Here is a 26,315-nt window from a genome sequence, read left to right on the forward strand (position 1 = left end):
TCACATGTAAAATTTGTGCTGTGTGGATATTCTCCATGTGATTTTGTGACAATTTATTATTATTGTTATTATTTAGGTTATGGGCAACATAGTAAAATTCATCTCCTTATAACATTGAATTCACTTACAGGTGTTTCTGCTTATTTTTCATTCTTACAACATGACACAGGGAAAATGGACGGATTATTGACTATAGCTCCACCAACAAGAATATTAAATTTTTACATATACAGTTATGACAAAGTCACTAGTGGAAAGGAAAGGAAGGTGGGATGAAATCGTGGTTCCTTACTCATCCACAACAACAACAACAACAACAAAAGGTCTTGCCATCATACATTTTGCTTATGTGGGAGAATTTTCAAACACACAAGAGCAAATCTGGGTCTTCTTGGCTCTTTCTCAAACAGTCATCAGCATGTGTGTGTTTTGAAATACTGGAATATCTAGTAAACAGTGGAACCAGAATGTGAGCCAGGCATTCTGATTATGCAATGATGAGCTAACTCCAAATAATCTGTGATGCTTTTTTTACCAGTATTTGCATATAACAGGATCCTGTCTTAACTACAAGAGCTGATTTTCTGATGGTGAAATTTCTGGCATCATTGGAGGTGTTGATCTCAAGGTAGAGAAAGTTAGAAATAAATTCTTGCTTTTCTTTGCCTTCAACTTTTACCTCTGGTGTGAACTGAGTTTGAATGATAAGAGATAGAGAAAAATAAAACTCAACTGGGAGTCAGGATCCCTGGGTCTTGTCTTAGTTCTGCCCCTGGGTAACTGACTACTTTTGCACAATTCTGACTTCACACTTCAGATTTCCATGAACAAAATGACAGAACAAATTATTTCTGATTTGATGTCTACAACTAGATCTTCCCTCCTCTGTCCCCTTCCCTGCATCTCCACAGCCAGTGGTGAGAACAAGTAAGTGTGTGTGAGTGTGGGTACTTGATCACACAGGTGTATCATCCATTATTCATTCACTTGGTGTAGGATCTGCTCCAAAGGATGGGAAAAGTTGAAAATAATTCAGTAAGTATTTATAAAACTGTGTCCAAATTTCTTGGGAAGGTAAAAGAGCTTCTTTTTTTCTCTCCTTCTATTGCTAAAATTATAGATATTCACTTGACAGCTGTTTTTTCCAATATTATTGTTTCTTTTAACCTCTAATACCTAGGACCTTAAATTGTATGTGATAGCACTAATTTGAGCAAGAAAGGCAAGGAGAAGGGTTTCCTGAATTATCTATGTCATAGAAGTCATATTACTTGTGATTCTCTACTGCTGCAGGTATAAACACACCAGTTGCTGGTCTGATCCAACCCTGTGAAAACTGAATTGATAAAAGTGGTCCAATTTGCCTCTAATTATTCAAATCTGGGACGTGTCTTTCTTTTCCCAAGCCTTGGCAAGTGCAGAATGAGACTTTGACTTAGAAAAACAAGACAACAAAACACATAGTTGCCTTGACCATAGTTTGTGCTCAATAAGTATTTACTAATAAGTTATTTGATGGCAGTAGATCCTTTGGCCTGACTAGTGATATTGCTTTAAATCTCCACTTTGTGCTGTTAGAACACAAGAGCTACCATGAATCAAAGAGAAACACTTCAAAAAGGCAGGGTTGGCCAATGATCAGGAGTTCAGCCATTGGTGGAAAACACAGAATAAAACCCTTGAAATCCAGCTCTCCCAAGAAGGCATGTTTGCTTTTTAGCTGACATAATATACCTCCAACCCAATGACATTTCCCCCCCATCGTGATAGCTAACATTTTTTAATCCTTTTTTTCACTATAAATTGCCTATATGTGTTTGTTTAAGGCCACTTGACTTCATACTCCTTTCAAAATGCAGTTTAAAGACACTCACCTAATCCATTTCTTCTAAACAATGAGCCTAGTTTGATTGTAGAAAAAGAAATATTGAAGAATCTTCTCGGGAAGCTTTGAACACTCCCAGGGAAAGGGCACTTTCAGGGAATGGTTAAATACTTTGAAAACCCTAAGCAGCTTTGTAGCTAGGAATGACTTTATAACCTCTCAACAGCTTTTTGCAAATAAAATCTTTCAAGCTGCATCTAAAAGACTGGTGAGTAACAATTTGAAGAATGAGGTTTTCTTTTGTGTCTGATTACAGAGCTCAGCAGTTCTAACCTTTTTGTTCCATTATATTTCTGATCTAAATAAGGAATTATTTATTACCAGAAAATGGTGGTATTCAGATCATAAGCTTCTTCAGAGCCCTGACTTTGATCCTCAACTAGATGTAGGGATTTAGGGAGAAGTCTACTTATTTGAAGAAAATCCTAAAATCCACTCTGAGAACCTGCCTCTTGGACAGAAGACACTCAGGGCTCTGGTCATTGAAAATGAACCTGTTGTACAACTTCCTAACTTCAAGTCGTAGAACTTCTTAATTTCAATTTGTTATTGTAATGCACTTTTCCCAGTACCTCGAAGTTTTAATTTCCCATGTATATGAAATTTCTTCTCCATGCCAACAAGCAAATGGATTTATTAAACGCTTAATTAATTGTGAAGTTTTGACAAAATCACCAAAGGATTAGTTCATATTCCTCCATTAATGTTTCCTGGTAATAGTGGAGGGAATATTCACGATACAACAGAAGACAGGCCCCTGAGAATAAACCTGCTACACAATGTTTTGCTCTGCCCCATGTGGAATTCGGATGCCATTGCTAAAACTGAACTCTAAAGATGTTTAAAGGGATCCCTGGGTGGCACAGCGGTTTAGCGCCTGCCTTTGGCCCAGGGCGCGATCCTGGAGACCCGGGATCGAATCCCACGTCGGGCTCCCGGTGCATGGAGCCTGCTTCTCCCTCTGCCTATGTCTCTGCTCCCGCCCCCCCCCCCCGTGTGTGTGACTATCATAAATAAGTAAAAATAATAAAAAAGAAATAATAAAAAAATATGTTTAAAATCTTAAATACAGTAGTTGGGAAAATTATCATTTAAAAGCCATGTTTAATACTCTTTGATACAGTTTGGGGGGCAAACTATTCCTTGAGCTCTAGGAAAATCATTCAATTTTCAGTTTTTCAAACATAAAGTATAGGTGCTCTTCTGAAATGGAGATATTTGAGACTAGCATCTACAAAGAGCTAAACTGCTCTGGGTGGCAATATAAAGTTGCCTTTAGTAGAGACAGTGTTGGATCTTTGCAAGTTATATTCTCTTCAGAGAAATGTTCTTTTTCCTAGCATGGGTTGAGTTTCCCTATGCCTGTTCTGGGAGTCTGGGAGGGATAGAGGTAAGATGGGAGAAGTGGGGAGGGAAGGGAAGCAGGCAAGAAGGTTCGGAGATAGGTAGCTATTGAGCAACCTGTACCTACAGGCGCAAGACTGAAGAAGAAAACTGTTTTCAGAGGAAACTGTGAGGCATGGGAAAATGTGGAAATGTTTTGAGTATCTGTATTGGGAAGCAGGGATCCAAAGTCATTACAATTTCCAGACTAATGGAAATGTGATCTCATTTAAATATGCCCACATTTTATTCTCACAGGTTGAGAAAATTTAGACATACACATTACATACCAAAAAGAATGAAAGATTTTTAAGTGCAAAATACCTTTAAAAAATTGCTTGAGGGGCACATGGGTGGTTCAGTCAGTTAAGCATCTGACTTTTGATTTCATTTCAGGTCATGATCTCAAGGTTGTGAGATGGAGCCCCACGTCCCACTCTGTGCTGGGCATGGAGCCTGCTTAAGATGCTCTCTCTCTCCCACTCCCCCTCCCTCTCTAAAACAAACAAACAAAAACAAAAAAACAAAAAATTGCTCGAGTGAAGGTTCTAATACCTAATGATAAGTCTATAATTTGTGATTTGTTTATAAATCACAATTGTTGATAAAAACAATATACTTTTATTGTAATGACTCAAGCAGTTCAATAAGTATTTGTTGATTCTCTACTGTGTGTCAGGAAATACACCAAGTAAGTCCTGCCTTCTAGGGGCCCATACTTTCTTTGACAAATAGGAATGTGTACAGATAATGCAGGACAGAATGAAAAATATTATAGTTGAGATAATCACATGTTCTGCAAGTCCTGAGGAGAGTGACTTCCGATGGCCCTGGTGTTGCTGGAGCTTGGGTAGGGGTGCGAGGTGGGGGGTGAGAGGTCTTCCAGAGCTAAGAGTGGTGGAGTAGCATTAACAATGACAAGAAGCAGTAGTAGAGTATTCCATGGTTGATATAGGAAGTTGTAAATATGCAAGGCACATGTAGAAACTAGAAGTACTTGGCTCAATGAGAGCATACTACTATTTGAAGTAGGAGCCAGTGGATAGGGAGGTAAGTAGGCTAAGCAGAGGCCAATATGTCTGAAAACTTGGAAATAAAGATAAAATTCTGCATAGCCAAGTAGATGCTGCAAAACCCAAAAATGAATCTAAAATGGTTAATTTGCTTCTAATATAAAAAATGTCTAACATAAAAAATGTCTAACATATTTTGTTACTCTTGTTTAAATCCATAGGGGTTTAAGTCAATGAGTAAGTTATTATATGTAGGAACTCTGATAACAATGAAGAGACACTTCTTGCTAACAAGGGGAGTAAGGAGAAGGATAAAAAGTAGACATAAGAGGGGATCCCTGTGTGGCACAGTGGTTTAGTGCCTGCCTTTGGCCCAGGGCGTGATCCTGGAGACCCGGGATCGAATCCCACGTCGGGCTCCCGGTGCATGGAGCCTGCTTCTCCCTCTGCCTATGTCTCTGCCTCTCTCTCTCTCTCTCTCTCTCTCTCTCTCTCTCTGTGTATGTGTGTGTGACTATCATAAGAAAAAAAAAAAGTAGACATAAGAATGTAAACACTCTGCAGTTTGGGTCACAGAGTATAACCTACTCTGTAAATTGACAAACTTTTTCTGTAAAGGCCAAATAGAAAATATTCTAGGCTTTGTAGGTGTAGGATATCTGTCACAACTACTCAATTTCTACCACTGTAGCATAAGGCAAGCACACACTATACACAAATGAATGGGCATGACTATGTTCCAACGTGGCCTTATTTACAGAGCAGATAGAGGGCCACATTGGCTCCAGCTGTAGGTGACCAACTCTTGGTCTAATACCCCCTGAAGGGAGTGCTATATCAAAACACAATACCATGATTGACATTTATAATTATGACCTTAGCTCAGCAAGAAGCATTTTGATTATGTTCAGTGTTATTCATTTTGTAAGTCAGGAAATATGTAAAGTGTATTATAAAAAACCTATAGAATAAGAAAGAATTTTGGTACTTAAGGGATAAATACTAAACAAATGAGAAAAAATAATCTAAAAAGAATAGCATATTTCCTATATGTTTGCATGGTTGAAGTTTTTAACTCCTATGGATTTCTGTGCCAGCATGTATATAAGATTTACACATTTGGGCTAGACCTATACTGTCTAATACAGCAGCCACTATGCACATGTGACTGATGAGCACTTGAAATGTGGTTAGTATGACTATGGAAATGAATCTTTAGTTCTATTTATTTTGTGGTGAAATTTAAATCTAAAAGCAGATAGTTCAGTGGTTGGAACACTTTAAAATATGTTTGATACAACTTGGATAAACTGTTTCAGCATACCTTTTGGAAACCTAAATACAGATCAACTATTTTTCATGAATACTTAGCATCTGACTTGAGCTGTATATTGCATTATATTTTTCTTGGACAAAATGACCAGTGTTTCTATTTCTATTGTTTAAAGTATCATATGAAGGAAGCCAGCATTTTCCATCTGTATTTGAAGAGTCAAGCAAGATTAGACCACAGAGAGTTTGTGTCCCAGTGAGTTAATGGGAGAGAGGCAATTAAATCCATAGTCCTGTTATTTCAGCTCTTGGCTCATCCTATTGAACTGTGATGCCTTACAAAGTTTTAATGGAATCAAATCCCCCCTGAGATATCTTTAAATCCACATTATTTGCATAATGTGAATTTTGATGTTTTTGAATGGACCAGTAGCTGAAGTGATCAATTGTAAACCCCAAGAGATAGGACCCCTTGTCCTCAGGGTTCGAGACTGAAGGGATGGCCCACCACCTGCAGTTCCATCAAACACACACATCCTGATGACCCTTTAAGAAAGAGCTAATAAGATCCAAATTTGCTCTTTGTCTGCCACATAAGCTAAATATATGGCAGAAGTAAAGTAAAACCAGACCCAGGTACCTTAACCAGACTCATGGTTAAGTTTTCTTTCTTTTTTTTTTTTTTTTTTTTTTGACACTTGTCATTTAAACCCAATAACACCAAAGGTAAAAATCAAAGGCAAAGAAAAGCAATGATTTATTTCTACTGTTCTTCAATTTGAAATCTCAACAAGAACATTTTGGATAAGTTTAGAACAATAGTTATAATTGTTACCTGTACTTCACCCGAAGCCAAAAGAGTGATAATCAAAACATTAACAGGGTGTACACACTGAGGACCAGCCAATCAGAATGAACGCTGGAAGGAGCTGGGAAGGAAGTTTAGGCAGCCGAGCATTCCAGGTCCCCGTTATTCCTTACCTCCCACCACGTTTGCTTTGTATTCCCTGCGTGAAGTTCCAGATGCCCTCTAGAGGGCTGCACTGAGCTTGCAGCCACCTTGACAAAGACTCTGGAATCCTTTCTAGCTTTCCCCAGATCTCCCTGTTTATGGTATTGGAGCTGGTAGTCAATGCCCAGATCTGCAATTTCTGCCATGGGTCTTACACTAAACTGCTCATCACCCAGAACTAGCTGTACCTAACAGCAGTACCACCCATCCTGAGGCCTCTGCTGAAGACCTGCCCCATCTCTTCCATTGAATTCCATCTTCCACCTTCACAGTAGCTGCAAATCTACCTTTGGATGCAGGACTTGACTACTCCATTTCCCTCGTGGAGACCTGCCCCATTTCCCCCCATATATACTCTCTATCCTCCCCAGCGCTGTAAGCCGGTCAGGCCAAATCTCAGCCTTCCTCCAAGATCTAAAGTCCTCTTGATGTGTGAAGACTCCCTCTGTGCTCATGTAACTTTATTCTCATTTGCCTCTGGGACATAAACTGTTGGAGGTTTTATTTTATTTGGTGGTTATTTCTCACATGTTATGTTCCTTCTATATGTGTAACTTGACAAAGAGCTTTAAAAAAAAACAATATTAACTAACTGGAATTTGAGTAAAAATTAAAAAAAGAAACTAATGTGTTGTGTTTTTTTTTTCTTAACCTAAGTATCTAGTAGACTGCATAAACAAAGACTGGATCATGATATATTCATTCCATGTGTATTTCATGGAATAGACACTAAGAAAAGTTATTTACCTTCACCAACATGGGTCAATTTCACAAACATTGTGATGAACTATGGCTGCATCTACACGAAGTTCAAAAGTAGCCTACACTACTTTATGACTTCAGAAATCAGGGTAGTGGCTACCTCTGAGGAAGAGGAAAAGAATTTTAAGGTGGCTCAAGGGAAGATTCTAGAGGCTAGCAATAGTCTAGATCCTGTCTTGGATAGTCATTACGTGGGGGAGTTCACTTTATGACAGTTTATGAACCGTACACTTATGTTTTGTGCATTATTCTGTATGTGTGTTGCACTCCACCAAAAACATTGAGAACTTATTTTCCAAAAGACAGGAAATAAAAATAAAATAAATTATGTTCAGTATTCAGTGATGAAGGCTGTTTCTCAAGTGTGCAATGATGAGTAATGAGTAGTTTGATTTGATTTGAGGAACCTCACTGACATTTCTAATGGTGCCAGAAATTTCACCATTAAAAATCAGCCTTTGGGGTTAAGACAGTTTCCTGTTATATGCAAATACTGATAGAAAGTATATCACATGTTACTGGGGGTTAGTTCATCCTTATAGCTTAGAGCTTAAGTGTGAAAACTCTGGAGTCAGAAGGTGCAGCTCACATACTGTGTCTACCATTTATTAGCTATTCCAAATACTTTTGTTATATTAAAAGTACTTCAAAAAATAAAAATAAAAATAAAGTACTTCATAACTTGGACTGAAAACACCAACCATTTTATTTTCTCACAGATTGTGTGGGTCAGGAATTTTGGGAAGTGCTCATCTCAGTGATCCTTTTGCTCCCTGTAGCATTGACTAAGATCACTCAGTAGATCACTCAGTGATTCTCAGCTGGCAGATGAGCTGGTCTGGAGGGTTCAAAACAGTTTCATTCACAAGTCTGTTACTGGACATGAAATGACTCAAAAGCTCCGATTCCCCCAACAGAGCATCCACACACAACCTCTCTGTGTAGCTTAGTTTCTTCCCATTATGGAAGCCTCAGGGTTATCAGGCCTCTCACATGGCAGCTCAGGGCTCCAAGCACAAGCATTCCAGTGATCAAGGCAGAAGTCACAGTGCCTTTTTTGTCCCAGATGCTGAAGCCAAGTAGTGAAACATCAGCCATACTCTGACAGGTGAAGTAGTCATAAGTAGCCCAGATTCAAAGAGAAGAGATATAGGTCTGATTTTTTAACAGGAGAAGTCACAAAGCCATATTTATTTTTTCTTTCTCTTTCTTTCTTCTTTTCTTTCTTTCTTTCTTTCTTTCTTTCTTTCTTTCTTTCTTTCTTTCTTCTTTCTTTCTTTCTTCTTTCTTTCTTTCTTTCTCTTTCTTTCTTCTTTCTTTTTCTTTCTTTCTTTCTTTCTTTCTTTCTTTCTTTCTTGCTTTCTTTCTTCTTTCTTTCTTTCTTTCTTTCTTTCTTTCTTTCTTTCTTTCTGATTTTATTTATTTATTCATGAGAGACACACAGAGAGAGAGGCAGAGATAGGCAGAGGGAGAAACAGGCTCTCTGAAGGAAGCCTGATGTGGGACTCAATTCCAGGACCCCAGGATCACAACCTGAGCCAAAGGCAGATGCTCAACCACTGACCTACCCAGGTGCCCTACAAGGTCACATTTTCAAAGAACATGCAGAATGGGAGATATTGGTGCAGACAGCTGTGGAAATAACCATCTATCATACTTGCTATGTGAGCTTTGATAAATCTTTTAAACTCACAAAGATTGTTACTTTGTAAAATGATGGTAATAATAATAGCCATGTGATTACTTTGTGGACAAATAAGAAAATACACATTAGGTGCTTAGCACAGTGCTATGGTAAGAGATCAGAATACATTATTTATTTACCTCCATAGTAAGGTAGCCGGAACTGAGAAAAGTCAAGGACAGAGAGATGGCTCCAGAAAAAGAGCAAGAGGGTAGGTCTGGGCAGATGGCCAGAGAGGGAAGGAACAAGTTAAGTTCCACAATAAGAGATGTTTTCCAAGAAGGCTCGGAAAATAATGCTGGGCAAGAACAAAAACCGAACTTTCTCAGCTTCCCAATTTTTCTTAGGATTGCCTTGGTATTTTGTCAGGCAAGCAGGGGGAGATGACTTGTTTATAGAAGTCACTTTCATTAGAAACACCAGATTGTCTTCATTCTTGGGGTTGCCAAGGAAAAATAAAAGAGGGACCCTGCTTTTGACACATTCTGACACTGATAGCAAAGAGTAATCTTTCTTAAGTCTCTAAACAAATGAACACCAACCTTTCCAGGCCATGGTGGTGCCCTGGGACTTGCCACGGAAATGGAAGAAGGTAACAAACTTTAAGTGAAATAAATGGATCTCTTCCAAACAACTCCCAGATGAGCCAGAATGAAGGGAATCTGTATTACAGGATGTTTTATTAATACTTAATGGAAAGAGCCAAAAACCTTTTGCCACTTGGCAGTTGTGAAATAAGCCTTTTTAGCCAATGATAAGAACAGGATGCTATGTAAATTAACACTTTGCACAGAATTAATGTAAGATTTTCAATCATAGAACTGGCTCAGTAAGCACAATGCATCGGTTGGCACTAGTTAAATGGTGTTTTATGCCATTTTTTAAATTAAAAAAAAACAGAATTACAGGAAAGACAGAGTAGATAATAAATGTTATTGCAAGTTCTCTACACAGATGTAAGGCCACTCTTACAGTTTGTCCATCAAGAATACTTATCAAACACCCACTGGATACTAAATTTGAGCTGTGTGGAAGCCATAGTTTCTACAGTTTCATAATGAACATACAAATTTGGGAATGGCAAAGTCATGTTGATTGTGATTCTATACTGAAGGATATGATGGTATTATTGGCCTTTGAGCTTTCTATCAGACAAACAAAAATTTTTAAAAACTACAAATATTCACTCAGTTCCTACCATAGGCACAGGCCTTACTATGTACAGTGAGACATACAAAGTTGAATAAGATCCAACTGCTATTGTCATAAGTGTCATAATCTAGTGCAGGAGACAGGGACATACATCAATAACCCTTTTATGAAGCTCATAAAAATCAAATATCATAATAGAAATAAAAAACATCATTCTTTGGGGATATTTGAAACAGAGTGATTCATTCCAACAGGGATATAGTGAACAGAGAAGGCTCATTAAAGAAAGTGGAATCTGAATGAGAGCCTTAAAAAGTAGGTAGTGCTTTGGAACAATGTCTCCGTTCTAAGAATATCCAAACAGAATGAGCAAACTAAGCAGGCTCTAGGAATGGGAAACTATGGGAATATTCCGGGAAGAAGGAACTGAATGCTCTGTGAGATCCTTTTGTTTATTTTCCACATCTTGCTGGCACATTGTAAAAGCTCAAGAAATGGTAAGTAAATGAATAAGGCATTGGGGGATATATATAGAATTAAAAGGGTAGATTGAGGCAGGGGGAAAAAAAACAGGAAAAGAAAAAAAATAAAGAAAAGGAAAAAAAGGAAAGAAATAGCTCAAGGTCCAGTCCAAAAGCTCAAACTTTATATAGGGGATAGTGACAGAGATGAACATGTCTTCTGTTTATTTCCCATCAACTGGGTTTATTCTCATGAGTATACAGAAGGGGTCCCTGCCTAATTTATTAAATTATAAGAATAGTGTGGCAGACAGAGAGCTAAGTTATCATGATTTTATTTCCAACTCTATAGTTAGTCTTTCTTCATAACATTTTCAAAATTCTCAGGACTTGATCTAATTCATCTCTAAAATGAGATAACTGTGGGCATAAAAGGCACAGCATAAGGAATATAGTCCATGTTCTTGTAATAGTGTTGCATGATGACAGATGGTAGTACACTTGTGGTGAGCATAATGTAACATATACATTTGTCAAATCATTATGTTTCCACTTGAAACTAATGTAACATTGTGTGTCAACTATACTCAAATATAAAAAAATTAAAGGAAAATGAGATATTTATAATAATGTGCTAAGCCTTGAAGATGCAAGGAAAAAAAACACTAGAACAAGATCAACTCATTTGACTACTAAAAAATGAAAACTTTGGTACAAGTAAAAAAAAGGCTAAAAGACAAATGTAAACTATATACACTAAAAAAAAGTCACAGTAAATGAGACAGATTAAATATGATACATTTGTTATATAAAAAGATTACTCAGTTTGGTAAGAAAAATACCAAGAACTCAATAGGTAAATGGTAAAAAGATTAATTTTTTTAAACGACTTTTTATTTATCTATTCATGAGAGCCACACAGAGAGAGAAGACAGAGGCATAGGCAGAGAGAGAAGCAGGCTCCATGCAGGGAGCCTGATGTGGGACTCGATCCTGGGACTCCAGGATCACACCCTGGGCTGAAGGCAGAAACTCAACCGCTGAGCCATCCAGGTGCCCAAAAAGACTAAATTAACTGAGAAATTACTCAATTAACTCAATTACTAAACTAACTGAGAAATATAAAGCAAAACAGGAAGTACTCAACTTGGACAGTAAGAAAAATAATGCATGTTAAAATAGCAAGATACCATTTTCTAAACAAAGAAAAACCATGCTTTAATGCTAAAAGCCAATTCTGCCAGGATTGCAATAAAACTTATATTTTTACATTGTTGTGGTAGTATTATTAATCGGTGCAACTCTTAGAAATCTACTTGGAAAAAAAAAAAAGAAAGAAAGAAATCTACTTGACAGGGCAGCCCAGGTGGCTCAACAGTTTAGCACCACCTTCAGCCCAGGGCGTGATCCTGGAGAATCAGGATCGAGTCCCAGGTCAGGCTCCCTGCATGGAGCCTACTTCTTCCTCTGTCTGTGTCTCTGCCTCTCTCTGTCTGTGTCTCTCATGAATAAATAAATAAAATCTTTGAAAAAAAAAAAAAGAAATCTACTTGACAAGATGTACCAAGACCCATAATAACTGTGAATCCCACTCATAGGACTTGGCCTAGAGAAAAATCCCGAAGATGGAAAATTTATAGATTGAAGAAATTAATTTCTGTGTAATTATAGCAGTGAAAATGTGGGAAGCTCAGAGTAAACTTCCTAGGCGTGTATTGAATGACTCTCTACATTGTGCCCTGTGATAACAGTGAAGGAAGCCAGGAAGTTATAGCTGCTGCCATCAGAAGCTCAACCAAGGCAAAACCCACTGTGCATATTCAAAAACCAGTTTCAAAACATTTACAAAAAGTAGGCTATGAGCCTGCCATGAGCCACACACAACCTCTGACCTCTTAAGGCTGAGGTTCTGATGATGGGAAGCCCCTCAGAATTACTTGCAGAGCTCTTAAAATATATACCTGTCGCCTAAGCTCCACCATCAGGAGATTTTGCCTCAGGATCTACAGATTTTAGTTGTGTGTTTTTTTTGTCCAGTTTCCCACACTGAGAAAATGTAAAGAAATACGCTCGCATACAGATATGTTTGACATTGCTGATCAGATCATTCTGTTTGTCAGATGCTCCATAAAAGCATCATAATGCACAAACATGAACAATTAAAAATTGTTATAAAATATGGCTTCCATTCACAGGGTGCTGGTGACTCTAAATGGATGTTTTGTTTGTATGAATGTTAAACCTTTAAGTGACTGAGAAAGTGTTATCATAAATATAAGTGATAAATTTTGTACTAGCCATCGTAGAAATAAGTGACTAAAGTCTAAATGGATTTTTATGGTCCATCTTTGCTCATACCACTTTAAAAAACTTAGTGTTTATTGTTAAAGGTATTCATAAAAATAGATAATTAATCTGGAACTCACTAGCATCCCTTCCTTCTCTCTCTCTCTCTCTCTCTCTTTCTCTGCCCATGACATACTGTCCCCAAATGGAAATTCCACTCTGTCTATGTTGTGTAAGAGCACGGTCTTAACTGTTCCGTTTTTCCATGCTATAATTCTCAAGTTGTTTCCGATGCGTGCAATATTAACAAATCCTAATTGGTTCCATAATAGGAGCAGACAGCCTATATAGTATGAAGCCACTTCTACACCACCTATTTTCTGTATGCAAATCAGACAGAAACAAATGTTTGGCCCCAGCTGGGCAAAATGTCCCATTTAGAATTCTTTTCCTCTTCTTTGTTCTTTGATGTTCTGCAAATGAGCTTTAGAACTCCACTCTTCACACAATTCAATTTTACAGACCCATTATCTGAGATATAATGTGGAGGTTAAATATATCAGGGCAGCCATTATGTGAAAATAATTAACAGTAATGAATAATGCACTAATTCCACTGATGAGAGATGGTTATATGTGTAATGAAGTGTTGGGGCAGCCCTGACAAATGAAATTAAAATATTTAAACACTGTTTTATGATATTACTTTGCTCATATAATTTCCTTTACCTACAATGAGCCACTTGGATTATCGTCATTATCTTGACAGCTCTGAAGGATGAAATAGTGCGGGTTAATGTGACAGCGATTAGTCAGCGGGAAAATCCATCACCCAGGGCAGAACAGGCTGAGGCAGAAAAGGCCTCTACGCTGTCCTGTTTCCAACACGAGAAGAATGATACTATCAACATCACTTCAATATTAAATGGATAGAATTATCTTGTCATTCAGTTACAGCCTCTGAAGAACTACCTATTTGTACCTGCAAAGGAAAGGTCAGCCTTTCTTAATCACCCATAAAAATATGTTGATGGATTCTTTATATCAATAATAGTGACGGGAACAGAGACAAGAAAGAAGCATGACAATTTAAAAGCAAGAAGTTTCTCCCTCAAATCCTTATGGGTCTTGTCCCATAATTTCTACTTACATTAGAATCGAATTTCAAAGTCCAATTTGTTGAGAAGGACACTGGTGCTGGCTTCCTCTCCTTCCTCAGATTATTACACCCGACTCTGGTTTTGAGAGTAAATTCTACCTTTGCCAAACTGTTCAATGAATACTCCTCGGAGTAATTATTCCTAAGCCTGTTTGTAAACTGCCTTTCCAGATGCAGCAAGTTTGAATTTTTTTTAAAACTTGGTGATGTGCTAATAATCTATCTGCTCTTCATTAAAGCTGTTAGTAGAGTTCACTTTAAAGTATGTGAGGGGAGAGGAAGTCATTGGTGACATGGGCGGGCGCAACTATTACATCACTGATACCCATTCACATAGTCATCATTCTAGTTTCTCAACTGACAGGAGGGTTATAGAGAAATCTTTTCTCTATGTAAAATATGTAAAAAACACAAAATCCTACTTTTTACTCTTTTTAAAATTTTGCTTCAAAACAATTGTGAATGAGTGGAGAAATTGTTGTAATTAGAACAGATTTCCAGAGACTTGTGGTCTAGTTTTCTCTTTGCCTTTGGTTACAAGATGACTTGCTTTGATTCTGCTCCCATGAGAGTAAAAAAAGGACATGCTCATTAAAGAATAAGGCCCAAGTTCTGCTCCACTTTCCTTTAACTAGTTCCGATATATTGGAAATCCTCCTGTGCAACAATGCATCATTATTCGGAGTGTGAAAAACAGCATGTTTCATATGTTAATATTTAAAGTTAAGTTTGAAAGTTCATTTCCTTTATTTCAAACCAGAATCTATTTCCAGAATAATAAAGGCTTTGTCTCTGCTAGCAAACCTTTGCTGGCCTGGCCCTGTTAACATCGGGACACAAAAACACAACTAGGAAAGACTGGTATGTTCATAACCACTTTTCAAAACATAAAATATATAGCTCAGTATCTCCTCTAATGCACAGGTATAACAATAGTATAGCTGTCCCTACATCAATGGGATAAGTATACAAATAGCAAGAAAGCCTCATTTAGGGTTGAAATGCTCGTTATTATCTGAATGGACAATCAAAGTTTTCAGAGAACCAAAAACACAATATGATAAAACACTTGTCAACACCAATACTAGGGGAATAAGATAATACTTATGTAAAGGATAAGATTAATTATATAACATCAGGCTATTCATAATAGAGCCTGCAGTTAAATCAAAATATCAAGAACTATTATGTAAGGGGTGGTATAGTAGTTACTTGATAATTTATGTGAATATCTAATTTGCCACGTCATACTTGAATGCTAATTCATTACCAGCTCCTATTGCTAGCTCAGCTATACTTAAGAAAGAAATAAAAAAAAAGAGAAAATGTATGCACCATTCAAAAAAGATCTATGTATGCAAATTTGAAAAGTGTATAATACCATGTATAACATACATCTCTATGGCAATAGGAAATAACCCTTGAAAAAAATATTATCCCTTTCCCGTACTTCTTGCATTGGGTTTGGAAAAAAAAAAATCACAATTTGCTTCAATTATCTGACAATGAAGTGCCCCAGTAATAAATCTAACATTAAAAAATCATTTCCAGCAAATTACTCCCATAAAATCAATGAAGGTCAGGCTCAGCTGTAGCAACAAATAAATGACATGCTATTGACAGACTAGATGGACTTAATTGTCATTTATAAAGGTTAAGAGGATAAAACAATCTAACAGAAAGCAGATGTTTACTAAACAAAAACAAAAGAAGACAAAATAAAAAAGGAGACGTGAGAGATAAAGTGAATTAGGCATGGACAGCCTCAACGTTCTTCTGGCCTCGTCCCAGGGCAAAACCCCCAGTCATTCCAAGTCTCGGCAGCATGTCTGTTTGATTCAGTCAATATTTATCTGCTTCAGGGCTGCTTTGTGATCTTTCTACCTTTTATACATTGAAGTCATGAAACAGATTTTCTGCTAATAGAAAATGAGGAATTGATAAAATTGAATAACAGTAGCCAGGTTAAAAGCGGTTTGACCCACTTCAAAATTCCAGTGTCTGGATCTTTGAGAATAGCAAACACTGAGAGAAGACAGCTTGCCGTTTCTCTGATAGAAAAGAAAGCAGCTTGCTGATTGTGACAGTGGTCTTCACCAGACAGAAATCTAGATTTGAAACATTAGGGGTTTGTTCAAAAAATAATTTTAAAAAATATCCTGTTTGTAAACAGTGTGGAACGTAACCAAATAAATCTGGAAGGATCTTTCTAACTAATAATTTCTCCTTCTCGTAAATTTTAGCCATGTTTACCATGGGATAGATGGGTCAAACTGCTTTGCCTGTGCAGATTTCTCAGAATTGACTCCAAATCTTATCTTACCTGGAAATGTCCAGGGTCTTTCCTCTGAATCATATGTAGGCTCCCAGCTACTGCTTTAATAGAAAAGGAAGCATACTAAAAAGATCCAGGTCTCTGGAAACATATCTTCATAGAATCTCTAAAAGTGAAAAGGACCATAGATCATTGAACTCAACAGCGTGGCTTCAAGTTTCCGAGGAAGAAACCCAGAAGCAGAGTAAGAGAATCTTCCTCTAAGGGCCTGGGTCAGATCTAGCTTCCCTGTCACCTAACTCTCAGGGCAATGTTCTTACCACACTCAGCCTTGACCTAAAATGTTAAAAGAGCAGAAGTATTGTCTGCTTTCTACAGAAAACTGTTTATCAAAATATATCATCTGGTGCTCTTAAGCGTGCCCACAATTACGTTCTCATTGCTTGAAAGAGCAAGGACCAAGTTTCTCGAATGAAAAACTTTCCACTCCTCCCCAAAGTGAGCAACTCCCTAAAAATCTGGTCCTTCCTCACATGGACACCCCAATAACTCCCAAGCCTTAAAATAAAAAAGAAAGAAGACAAGGAAGGAAGAAAAGAACAAGGTAGGGAGGAAAAAGAGGGAAGCGAGGGAGGAAGAAAACTTCAGTTAACTTTATTCCCTGAAATTGACCTAGCTATCTCAAATCCTTTGTAGAAAGTTAAAAAGCAAATAAAAATCTTCACATTATAAAAGGAAATAAATGTGAATTTTATGTGTATTTTAGTAATATGAGAAAACTATTAATTCTTATCTCTCAGGACATTTCCCAGAGAAAAACATAAGGAAATTTTTGAACTTTATTTGAAGCAACAAATAAAAACAGGAAGATTATTATGTTATAAGCTAATTGGTATAATATGGATTCAATATTTGATTTTCTTTCTTTTTTTATTTTAAAGAGAGAGAATGGGGGAGGGGCAAGCATATGTGTGTGAGTGGGGGAGGGAGAGAGAATCCTAAGCAGGCTCCATGGTCAGCATTGAACCTGATGGGGCGCTCAATCCCACGACCCTGAGATCATGACCTGAGCTGAAATCAAGAGTCAGTTGCTCAACGAACTGTGCCACCCAGGTGCTCCAATATCTCATTTTCTTCTTAATGAGTTCTTCAATGTTGAGAAGCTAAAATCACTAAGCCTTCCCTGAATTGCTCATAAAAGAACATGTGTTCAAAATTAAAGCATTAATTTTCAATCCACATTCTTTTGCTAGTACATTTTATATACTATTTCATTTATATTATTATTTCATTTATTTATTATTATTATTTATATATTATTTCATTTATTTATTTATTATATGATTTATATATTTATTTCATTTATTTTATTATATTATTTATATTATTTATATATTTATTTCTAACTAATAATTTCATTTATTATTATTATATATTATTTCATTTATTTATTTATTTATTATTTATATATATAAATTATATATTATTTCATTTATTTATTTATTTATTTATTTTTTTGCTTAAGATTTTATTTATTTATTCATGAGAGACAGACAGAGAGAGAGGCAGAGACATAGGCAGAGGGAGAAACTGGCTCTGTGCAGGGAGCCTGATGTGGGACTTGATCCCAGGACTCCAGGATCACACCCTGAGCCGAAGGCAGATGCTCAACTGCTGAGGCACCCAGGCATCTCTACTATTTCATTTATAATCACAATATTTTTTTAAAAGTACATCAAAAATAGCTGTATGCACCAAAGGCACAACTTATAACAGTCCCAAAATTTCTGCTGAAACAATTGTTTAAGAGAACTATACCTTATATAAATGCCTAAAGAATATTTTCCTGGAGACCCCCAAAGTGGCAAAAGAGAGTTTGTTAAAAGGAGAGCTTTATAATAATATAATTTCAAAGTAATACAACTTCCTCATTTGTGGAAAACTTGAATTGGGAGGCTACGGCTCAATGAAATGTTAATAGCCTTGTTAATCCCATCTCTAAAGTGGAAATAAAATTATTTTTTAAATCTCTTTATTCTTGTTGGACTTTATAAAGATGGATAAGTCCAGGTTTGGCACCCCAGCATATAAAGCGGGTAAAGACACGCGGAGAAGCTTGGACAAAGTCCAGGAGCAATCACAAATGACATCGTTGCTCCCACTTTACACCTCCAATTCACATTCCATTCTCAGGCACACCCACCCTGAGAACCCAGTGTATGCACAGAGAGCATTTAGCTGTGTGCAATTCAAGTGTGATATCAGGATAAAAGATTTTCAAAACTACAATTCAAATATAGATTTCTCCCTCAAGATCATCACCACTTTTCTTGATTTCCACAAAGATGGCTTCAAAATCAACCCTGGAAACAGAAATCATCATCTTCCACTGAACATGTATCTGTTGGCAAATTTGCTATTTGTCCTAATAGCACTATCACCCCTACTTCAACTTCTCCATTCTCTTCTCCTTGCCTAAGCAATCACATACTACCAATTCCTATTCCTGCTGCATAATCATTGCCACATTTCCCTTTCCTTTTACTTCCAACAAACCAAAGTGGCTCAGTCCTCATTACTTCATAAAGAAGCAATATCCCAAGAGACAGGTCTTCCATCTTTTCCCCACCTCCAAGGATCAAGTTTCTCAAATGAAAAAACTGCAAGATTTGATCCTGACTACAAAATCCAAACACTTCAGTCTCCACTCCAAACCCTTGCAATCTGATGCCCATCTTTCCCAACAAATATAGAACACTTTCCTTCCAGTTTTATCCATGGGATTCCTGAGTCTCATCACGTACCATTTCCTCAGATGCACTTTAAAAATTCCCTCCCAAGTACTTGACCCACATGAAAGATGGAGATTCCTGCACTTTGCACCTCCATCAGTTCTGAAATGTCCCATCTCCATCTCTCCCACCCAAATCCCACCCATTCCTCAAGGCCGATTAACTAGTCTCCCTGCTTTCTGCTCAGAGATGATTAGTTATTCTTGCATTTATTCATATTTACTTAGTAAGTGTCCACTAAGGCAATACTACTACGTTAGAGACCAAGAAAAGATGAAATGGGAGAACTGGGAAAAGTCTCTTAAGGGAACCAAGCTATGAAGTAAACAAGGCTTGTTCTTAAAGATCTCTCTAGCATAAGGTGGAGAGTACGAGGCACCCCCAGGAAAGAGCTGCTAAGTGCCACAGAGGCTGAGGAAGGAGAGAGCTCTTTTGCTGAATAAAGCGGTATTGACAGGTTCCTTGGAAATGAGGGATGGGCATGGTTGGGCAGGTGGATGGAGGGGAATAGATGTTTTCTGTGGAGAAAATTAGACACAAGAGGGCTCCAGTGAATGAAGGAAAGTGGTTTTCTGTAATCACCTTGGCACTGGGCCTCTGATGTTGATTCCTTTGTAAAGGCAACAACTGCCAGAAAGCTTCCTTTAGGAAGTCCTTTCATGCCTAATATTGGTAGGCTATGCAGTCACAACTTAAAAAAGAAAGATCTGACAATCAATTTTTTAAACCCTCAAATATAAGCATCTGCAAAACTGTATAATTTTAAAACCTAATTGGTTGGAGAAATTAATATAAATGCTGTGTTCAAAATTCAAGATCCTTCAGATATGCAAGACGCAGGAAATGTGACAAAATCTTCAAAGAAGATGCTATACCCTGTACTTGTTGCTTCTTGATTGATGCAGAAGCAGTTTATGGTAGGGTAAGCATGATTATGATAACTTGCCTGGAGAAATAAACTGATAACTGTCATGGAATACAACATGCCATGAAACATGTGGCACAGGATGATACAGATAATCTTAGACATGACCCTGAATCCCACTGAAGCCAGGGTTTTTTAAATACTAATTACATAGGCCAAGGGATCCTGGTAGCTAGAAGTATAGTTCAGTGCAGATTACAAAAAAGTCACTCTAGTTCTCATTGTTTTCAAGTCTAGTCTTCTTCAGCAAAACCTAACCTGCTGATTGGCAATTTGAGCCAATTGAAAGAGATAGTTGTCAGAGAAACGCAATGGCTCAACTCTATAATCAAGTTTCTTGGAGGGAGGTATTTGGTCCACATAGACCTCACTGACCAGACATACTACCTCAAAGGCAAACTGGTATGGACTATATCCTCCCCACACCATAAATTGATTGGAATCCTGGCTCTGGAGCATTTTCTGTGCATTTCAACACATTTTTATACTTAAAATATTTTTTTAATAATAGAAAGATTTGAGAAAAAATTAATCTCTGAGATTTAAATCTTTTTTCAATTTATTCAGAGCCAAATAATTTCATTCAAGGTCCTCAATGCATTCCAGAAACTCAATATGATTATGCTATTTGATTAAAAAAGGCTCTGGTACAATGATGGCACATTTCACTCTACCAAGTACCAAATTGAGAAGTCAGACTTGTTCATCAATTTTTCTCAATGCCCAGATTTATATACAAACAAATTAGAAAGTTTTTAAATAAAGAGTCTAAAAATGCATTCAGAAGGCCAAAAAAAAGTGCACATAAACTTCAATGATAAAATTAGGATTTGCCACATACGTTGTGTTAAAGATGCATTTGGCCACAAATATCAGAAAGCCCAACTAATGGAGGCTAAAATAATGAAAGCTGTTTAATTGTCTCACATAAGCAGTCAGTCGAGAGTGGTACCAAAACTGGCTCAAAAGCTCAATGAAGTGAGGGAGCTGCGTCAGTGTCAACATCACTAATGGCTTCACACTTGTAGTAGAAGGAGAGCTATTTGAGTTCCAAGAATCTTATACACAAAGAGCAGTGATCTGAACAAGACAACAGCCTGGGATTATCAATATGGCTGCACAAGTAAAACTAGAATTCTGCTAGCAAGAAAGAAGGGAGGATGGCTATCGTACTGTAGGACTCACAGAAGTTAGGGATATTTCATCTTCTTAGAGTGTTCTCATAAACTTACACTTGAAATCAATAAACTCTTCATGTCTGACACTACAACTCTCCAGTTCACACAGCTCTTTGAAAAAGCACAGTAGAATATTGCCCCATCAGTCTAGTTCCTTCTTTCTAGAAGAAAAAGTAAAGATAAACTATCAATGTGATTTTTTTTTGTCAGATGTAATGTTAGGAGGAAGTAGCAAGTCCAAAATAAGCAACAGGTAGCCTGGTTATGGGAGAAGCTGAGAATTGAGGGTTCACTGTGGGGGAGGGGATAACATGGCTTTACTAAGATTATAGAGATAATCACAGGCAAAGCTGGTAGCCACGCCAAAATAGCTAAATGTCTGCTCTATACTCACACTGCCATCGTCACCAATTCATGTATTTCTACTCACACTTCATCATCAATTCAAGCATCATCAATTAACTTGTTAAAGTTTCTACAATTTTGAAGATGTAAATAGTAATATGTGTGTGCATGTATGTATCAGACCCAGTGATAAATCTGCAATTCTGCATTTATTTTTGCTGGAGTTGTAAAACTGTCAGATGACATTTGCTTACCGAGGGTAGTTCCAACAAGGTACACACTGAGAACACAGAGAATATGTTATAATTTAGTGCTCAGAAAATTACTTAAAAATTTTTTAAATATATTTTTGGCATCTGAAAACATTTGAAGGTCTAAGGTTCCAGGACATCCTGAACTAAAAATAGATTACATTTGAAAACTGTTAAGCTAGGTTTTTATGAGAACATATAAACAGAAGTACAAATATTCAATAAGATGACAATATTGCTAAAAGAATATAAAGGTGATAGTGGCAATAAACTGATATTACTTTGAAAATGCTATAGGAAAGGTAAGTAGTTAATTCAATTGTAACCAATTTATCTCATTTATCAAATAGAAATTCTGTATCTTTTTAATCCCTCTCTTGTTAAAGAAAACACAGCCCTCTAAAAAACAAATTGCCTTCATATCAGGTGTTTTTGTTTTTGTTTTTTTTCCAATTCAGAGCTCAAAACTCTTCCCTGTGAAGCAGCTTTAGAATTGTATTGGTGAAAAGATAGCATGGATTATTTCAAGGGTGGATCAGCCAGGCTGTTAGGTTGCATAGAGAATTCATAAGGAATGAACTTTGGATTCAGAAAGAATTGAATTTGGAGACATACCTACCACTTACTAGCCATTTGACTTACAGCCAGGTACTTAGTCTGAGTCACTATTTTAATTGGAAAGTAAAGATGAATAAAATAGTTATTTTGTTGGGCTGTTGTAATGATTGACTTTAATACTGTATATCAATCACGTACACAGGTAAGCACTCAAAAAAGAGTAACCATTCATAATAATAAGAGAAGACTGTAGTTTTGTGTTTGTTTGTTTGCAGTTTTATACCTTTATTTGACAATCAGCGATTAGTTCTCATCCACATTAACAGTCTGTAGATTTTTGAAAGTAGTGACAGGTGCGTAGGTAACCAGCGTGTAGAGCTTGTTTGGTGAATCTTCATCCTTGTTACGTTTTCTGGACAACCGCACAGGGATATGGTATGGAACACTGCTTATTCCTTTGGCCCAGACAGCTGGTGTCAATGCGCACATCTGAAGTTCCCATCTTCTTCATGGCAGATTTCCAGATCTCTTTGAATGCCGGAGGGGCACGCTTCTTGAAACCCACTCCATGGATACGTTTTGAATGTTGATGGTGTATTCTCTGGTCACTACCTCGTTAATGGCAGAATAGCCCTCCTTCTTCTCCCCACCCTTCTTTGTGGGAGCCATTCTGCCGGGCCCTAGTTGAAAAGGGACTATAGATTTTTAAAAGGAGAGTTTCATACTTCCTATAATTGTGGATAAATGCCTCCAAAATAGGAACCCTTTAAATAAGAAATTACTTTGGAGAAGCAGACATTAGTATGCTTTGAATCTCTACCACATGAAATAGATTGGATTGCTGTTCAGAAAAATTCCCTTCCCCTTACTTCCATAGGAGACATATCCTTCTCATTTCATTAGTAGTGGGCCTGACCTTGTTTCTTGTTTTGGCCAATGTGATATTAAAGGGTATGAGGCAAATAGAGGCTTGAAGTACTCTTGAGCAGTTGGTCTGCTCTCCTTGCCTCTGCCACTTATCTCAAAAGAACATGTCTAGATTATCCCACTGATCCTAATAGATCCAAGAGACACACTTGGAGCACAGACAAGCTGGGACAAGTGAACCCAGACTAGATTTTCAATGTTCTACACACAGACATGAATGAGCCCAGCTGAACCTAGCCTATAGAAGCCAAACAACATTGTAAGAATTTAAACCACTGAGTTGTAGGGACAGTTATTCAGTAGTACTTCTCTGATACTAACTAGTTTATATATCACATATTTGCTATTGCACCTGGAGAGTTACTGTGGGCACATTCATCTGGTCCTACCATGGAATTTATTTAAGATATATGACTTGAGTATTTACCATGTGGCAGGACTGGGCTAGGCATGGAATTACAGTGGCATAAAAACCGACACAAATCTGAGTTGAGGCATGTATTTAGGATCCCTGGCCTAAGTTAAAAAATAGATTCTTTGAATGATCTTGTAGGTAAATGTTGCCAAGGATTTTAAACGCCAATTAAAAAGCAAAACCAAAAAAAAAAGCAAAAATAAAACAAAATAAAAAGCATTGCATATTCTTCTGTTTTCCCTGGATGGAATATAGAGTAACAGCAAATTCCTCTCAATTAGGCCCTTTGTACCTGCAAAGACAGCAAATATTTTTTGTCTTCCAGGTTAATTTGAGGGAAGTAATTGTATAAATGGACAAAAGCAAACAATTTGAGCAAGTACTCAAAGCAAGACAAATTGCTGATAAAAAGAAAACAAAAAAGTGGAATCAAAAAACAAATCTTTGGAGTCTCACTTCTTAACATATTTTTTTAAGATTTTATTTATTTATTCATAAGCCACAGAGAGACAGAGAGAGGGGCAGAGACACAGGCAGAGGGAGAAGCAGGCTTCACACGGGGAGCCCCACACGGGACTTCTTCCTGGTCTCCAGGATGACACTCTGGGCCGAAGGCAGCGCTAAACTGCTGAGCCACCCCGGCTGCCTTCTTAACATATTTTTAATAAAATATTTTTACATAATTAGTTTTATTTTCTTTAAAGAACATTTTAATTCCAGTGTTGGTGTTGGCATTACAACAGATTGAGTTAACAGGCATTCATCTCTAATGGCAACCCATGGATGCAATAATATTTAACATGTTAGATTAAAGATTCTAAAATTATGTTTGAATGCATAGTCAAACTAGAAAAGAAAAGCTAACTCCTCCAGATTTAAGAATGAAGGGAGAACTAAAAGTCAGGGCAGCAATCTCACCAAAACACAGCCACTTCCATACATTTTAAAGCCAGATATGATCCTAGGATTTGTGGGACTATTTTTAATGCCAATGTAGGAACAAGCCAGGTAGTATCAGGAGAGAAGCTTAGATGAAGACCTTTCATAAAGTCAAGATCTTTAAAGTCCCACCTAGTTAGTGAAGTGGACTGGAAAAACTCTTACTTGCTACTTGACATAGTGTAGAGGATTGCTTCTAGGATTATGTCTCTTGGAAGGTAAAAAAAAGTTGTTTATAAAAATTAAAATTATTACCTTGTATCTGTGCGAATGTTGAGGGCTAGATTTACATTATCCCTATGTTGTGAGAGTCTGAAGCTGAGAAATTAAAGCCCTTAGGATCCTGGCCAAAAAAAAAAAAAGTACCATTGCGGCATAGAAAAAATATATTCAACCCAAGATACATGGAATCTTCCAAGAAAACAAAACAAACAAAATCCCATGTCAAAAAATCAAGGGAACAAACCACTACAAGGGAACATCAGAAGATGTAAATAAGTGAGAAATGGTACTGCAAGGAAAAAATAACTTGAAAGAAAAATAATAATAAAGGTCTGTCTAAAATAAGCATAAGACAAAAAGAAATCATGATGATGAATTAGGGTAAAAAATGATTTAAAAATAGGTAGACCTAAATAACAGGAAAGTAGAACTTCTAGAAGCAAACTGCACAAGCTAACACAGGAAGGAAAAAGATAACCCATTAAAAAAAGTCAAGAAAAAAATTGAGTCATAGAAGCTAAAAGACATTGAAATACATTCAAATAGTTGGTGAAAATAACCAACTATTTTTTTGAGGGGCACAGACACTGTTTATTGAGTTGCAGGTGTAGGAGAGATAGCTGGCTCCAGTGTAGAAGCAGAGGCGGCAGGTCATGCCAAGGTTCTGTGGGCATCTGGGAGCCAGGCCATGCCCCGCAGCCTAGGAACAGCACAAGCTCACTACTACAGGAGAAGCAAAGACTCCACTGGGGGAGAGGCGGCTACCGACTCCCATGATCCTGGGCAAGAAGCTGCGGATGAACTTGGCAGAGGGGCCCGGGACAGAAGAACTAGGGTATGGGTGTTCTAGGGGGAGAATAGAAGAGGATTGTGTCTGTGGGGTGGAGCAGAGACTGTGATGGTGGCCACCTGGTCCCAGCACCTTGGAGAAGAGCAGAAGAGTGGTCCATGTCTGGTCCATGTCTATTAGAATTCAATGGAAAGCAAAAATCACAGTTTTCAAATGAACAAAATTATAATATTTATCAGGTATATTGAAAGTATAAGCAAAGTGAAAGTAAAATATTGAATAACAATAACATATGCAGTTGATTAGAATCAAAATATTCTAAGAACTGGGCAGCCCGGGTGGCTCAGCTGTTTAGTGCTGCCTTCAGCCCAGGGTGTGATCCTGGAGATCCAGGATCGAGTCCCATGTCAGGATCCCTGCATGGAGCCTGCTTCTCCCTCTGCCTGTGTCTGTGCCTCTCTCTCTCTCTTTCTCTCTGTATCCCTCATGAATAAATAAATAAGATCTTTAAAAAATATATTCTAAGAACCTTATTGTTCAATTGGAAAATAGAAATATTCATTGTTTCTCAATATTATTTTTTAAAGATTTAATTTATTTATTCATGAGAGACACAGAGAGAGGGAGAGA

The sequence above is a fragment of the Vulpes vulpes genome, chromosome 6, assembly GCF_048418805.1.
Source record: "Vulpes vulpes isolate BD-2025 chromosome 6, VulVul3, whole genome shotgun sequence".
NCBI lineage: Eukaryota > Metazoa > Chordata > Mammalia > Carnivora > Canidae > Vulpes > Vulpes vulpes.